General features: G+C 43.1%; 1 pseudogene; it reads left to right on the top strand.

The window, feature by feature from the left end:
• The window catches only part of LOC111963094 (gephyrin-like), a 42686-nt pseudogene that overhangs the window by 2176 nt on the left and 36173 nt on the right, over nucleotides 1-4337 (top strand).

The raw sequence follows: 4337 nt of genomic DNA, 5'->3' as shown, positions 1-4337 counted from the left end.
GGTCCTCTTTCTTTTCTCCATTTAATGCGTGTAATCCTCCGTTCTTTTCTCCATTAGATGCCGTATCCTCCGTTCTTTTCTCCATTTAGATGCGTGTAATCCTCCGTTCTTTTCTCCATTTAGATGCCGTGTAATCCTCCGTTCTTTTCTCCATTTAGGATGCCGTGTATCCTCCGTCTTTTCTCATTTAGATGCCGTGTCCTCTGTTCTTTTCTCCATTTAGATGCCGTATCCTCCGTTCTTTTCTCCATTTAGATGCCGTGTAATCCTCCTTCTTTTCTCCATTTAGATCGCGTGTATCCTCCGTTCTTTTCTCCATTTAGATGCCGTGTATCCTCGTTCTTCTTCCATTTAGATGCCATGTGTATCCTCCGTTCTTTTCTCCATTTAGATGTGCGTTATCCTCCGTTCTTTTTCTCCATTTAGATCCTGTAATTCCTCCGTTCTTTCTCCATTTAGATGCCGTGTATCCTCCGTTCTTTTCTCCATTTAGATGCCGTGTATCCTCCGTTCTTTCTCCCATTTAGATGCTGTGTATCCTCCGTTCTTTTCTCCATTTAGATGCCGTGTAACCTCCGTTCTTTTCTCCATTTAGATGCCGTGATCCTCCGTTCTTTCTCCATTTAGATGCCTGTAATCCTCCGTTCTTTTTCTCCATTTAGATGCCGTGTATCCCCCGTTCTTTCTCCATTTAGATGCCGTGTATCCTCCGTTCTTTTCTCCATTTAGATGCCTGTATCCTCGTTCTTTCTCATTTAGATGCCGTGATCCTCCGTTCTTTTCTCCATTTAGATGCCGTGTAATCCTCCCTTCTTTCTCCATTTAGATGCCGTGTATCCTCCGTTCTTTTCTCCATTTAGATGCCGTGTAATCCTCCGTTCTTTTCTCCATTTAGATGCCGTGTATCCTCCGTTCTTTTCTCCATTTAGATGCCGTGTAATCCTCCGTTCTTTTCTCCATTTAGATGCCGTGTAATCCTCCGTTCTTTTCTCCATTTAGATGCCGTGTATCCTCCGTTCTTTTTCTCATTTAGATGCCTGTAATCCTCCGTTCTTTCTCCATTTTAGATGCCGTGTAATCCTCCGTCTTTTCTCCATTAGATGCCGTGTAATCCTCGTTCTTTTCTCCATTTAGATGCCGTGTATTCCTCCGTTCTTTTCTCCATTTAGATGCCGTTGTATCCTCCGTTCTTTTCTCCATTTAGATGCCGTGTATCCTCCTGTTCTTTTCTCCATTTAGATGCCGTGTATCCTCCGTTCTTTTCTCCATTTAGATGCCTGTATGCTCCTGTTCTTTTCTCCATTTAGATGCCTGTATCCTCCGTTCTTTTCTCCATTTAGATGCGTGTCCTCCGTTCTTTTCTCCATTTAGATGCTCATTCTCTGTCTTGACTGTGTTGGGGTTTCCTCCGTTCTTTTCTCCATTTAGATGCCGTGTATCCTCCGTTCTTTTCTCCATTTAGATGCCGTGTATTCCTGTTTCTGACTGTGTTGGTGTGTCAGTAGTGCTGGTCCTTTTTGATTTGTGGTTGGTTAGTTGGTTGTTTGATCTTGGTCATACTGTATGTACTGCAGTAGAGAGGATCTCATACTGTCTGTTGCACCAGACCCTAGCTAGCCCATGTGCCACTGTCCCCCTAGGCCAGGGGCTTGGGTGTCAGAGGTTCCAGCTAGGGGTTCCTACATACTTTGGGGCGACAGGTAGCCTAGTGGTTAGAGCGTTGGACTAGTAACCGAAAGGTTGCTAGATCGAATCCCTGAGCTGACAAGGTAAAAAAATATGTTGTTCTTCCTCTGAACAAGGCAGTTAACCCACTGTTCCTAGGCCATCATTGAAAATAAGAATTTGTTCTTAACTGACTTGCCTAGTTTAATAAAGGTAAATAAATAAATAATACTGCGGTGTTATATGCACCTGGGGGGACAGTGGCACATGGATTAGGACAGCCTTACTACTGAGATGTGAAGTGAATTACACCTCCAAAACCAACTGTAAGCCAAGCCTGAAACCCTAGGACCTAACCTCACCCTTACCATCCCCACCTCCCTTCCTCCTACCCCATACACATGCTCTGCTCGGCCACACTAAACCACTATCCTTGGCTTGAGATCCTCATCTTATCTATTATTAATTACCATTCATGTTCTGAAGATTGTTTGATTGTGGTTGTCTTTATGTTCTGCATTAGTAGCTGGATGTGTAGATGGCCATTCCAATCTGTTGGAGCCAGTGTGTGGAATGATTTGATCCTATTCCTATTGTGGTTTCACCTCAACCATGTCTTTCTCTCTTCTTCCTCCATTTCTTCTTTCTCTATATCTATCTGTCTGTAGGTCCAGTCACGGTGTGGCAGCAAAGAGAACATCCTGAGAGCTAGTAAGTTATTTTATTGAGAGTTTTCTCTGTGGCTGTGTGAGAGAGGGAGTGAGAGTGTGTGTGTACGCTCACATGCGTGTTTGTGTGAATGTGAAAGGCGACTATTCTCTACGTCACACTCCTCCTGTCTTTCTCTCTCTCTCTCTCTCTGTCCATCAGGTCACAGTGCAGTGGACATCACCAAGGTGGCCCGCCGGCACCGCATGTCTCCCTTCCCCCTCACCTCCATGGATAAGGCCTTCATCACTGTACTGGAGATGACCCCTGTGCTCGGCACTGAGATCATCAACTACAGAGGTGGGTCAGAAAGATAGACTGACTGACAGAAAGAGAGATAGAGGGACAGACAGAAAGATAGACTGACTGACAGAAAGAGAGATAGAGGGACAGACAGAAAGATAGACTGACTGACAGAAAGAGAGATAGAGGGACAGACAGAAAGATAGACTGACTGACAGAAAGCTCAGTCATACCCGCGTCACTGGACACGCCTTCCTTTCAACCCCTAACATCAGTCATACTGGGCCTTCACTACTGTCTGTAGTTCACTACTGTCTGTCTCTCTGTCTGTAGTACTGTATGTATGTATGTCTGTAGTACTGTCTGTCTGTCTGTTTGTAGTACTGTTTGTCTGTCTCTGTCTGTAGTACTGTATGTCTGTCTATAAGTCTGAAGTTCTGTCTGTTTGTCTATCAGTCTGAAGTTCTGTCTGTTTGTCTATCAGTCTGTAGTTATGTATGTCTGTATGTCTGTCTATCAGTCTGTAGTACTGTCTGTCGGTCTGTCTGTCTGTAGTGATGTATGTCTGTCTATCAGTCTGTCTGTCTGTCTCATATGCGTGGTGAGCCCATGATGTTTCTGTTCCTACAGCTGTTCCACCTGACCCAGATGCTCTCCATTCCACCCTGTCTATCGGTCTGTCTGAGTCCCCGCCTACCTACCTGCCTGTTTTCATCTCTTGTTGGCTTGATGATTGTTTATTGATTGCACACGACTCTTGATTGTTGCGTAGCTAGCCAATTAACAGCACACACCACCTAACCATCCAAACCTTTGGGCAAGGGAGTCCCCCAGACCCCACATTGATGGTCCAGGTATTGACTTCACATAGGTCAACTTCAGGTGCTTAGGCTGCTTGTTTACACCAAGTGAGCTGTAGTTTATAAAGACATACTTGCCAGTACATTTTACACCATAAATAGATGTCTGTAAACTAGCTTCAGATAGCATTAGCCTAGTGGTTAGAGCGTTGGACTAGAAACCGAAAGGTTGCTAGATCAAATCCCGAGCTGACAAGGAAGAAATCTGTCATTCTGCCCCTGAACAAGGCAGTTAACCCACTGTTCTTAGGCCGTCAGTGTAAATAAGAATTTGTTCTTAACTGACTTGCCTAGTTTAATAAAGGTTCAATTTAAAAAAATGGCTTTCTAGAATAGGGAACATTATCATACATAACATTATCATGGCTCTCTAGAATAGGGAACATTATCATACATAACATTATCATGGCTCTCTAGAATATGGGAGACATTATCATACATAAACAATATCAGGCTCTCTAGAAATAGGGAGAACATTTATCATACATACATTAATCATCGGGCTCTCTATAAGAATGAGGGAACATTATCATAGCATGAACATGATATGGCTTCTCCAGAATAGGGAGAATATCAAACATAACAATTATCAAGGCTCTCTAGAAGAGGAAGGGAACATTATCATACATAAAACGTAGTCCAAAATAGGGACATTTTCATCACATATTCTGTTCAAATAGGAACATTATCATACTAACGATTCATGGCTCTCTACAGAATAGGGAAATTGATCATACATAACGATTGTCATGGCTCTAATAGAATCAGGGCAACTTAGTATCATACATCAACATGAAGTATCAGTGGCTCTCTTAGAATAGGGAACATTAATCATACATAAATTAATCGATGGCTCTCCTG

The sequence above is a fragment of the Salvelinus sp. IW2-2015 genome, linkage group LG4q.2, assembly GCF_002910315.2.
Source record: "Salvelinus sp. IW2-2015 linkage group LG4q.2, ASM291031v2, whole genome shotgun sequence".
Classification (NCBI taxonomy): domain Eukaryota; kingdom Metazoa; phylum Chordata; class Actinopteri; order Salmoniformes; family Salmonidae; genus Salvelinus; species Salvelinus sp. IW2-2015.
Note: the sequence above shows the minus strand (reverse complement) of the source record. Positions and strands in the feature narration are given on the sequence as shown.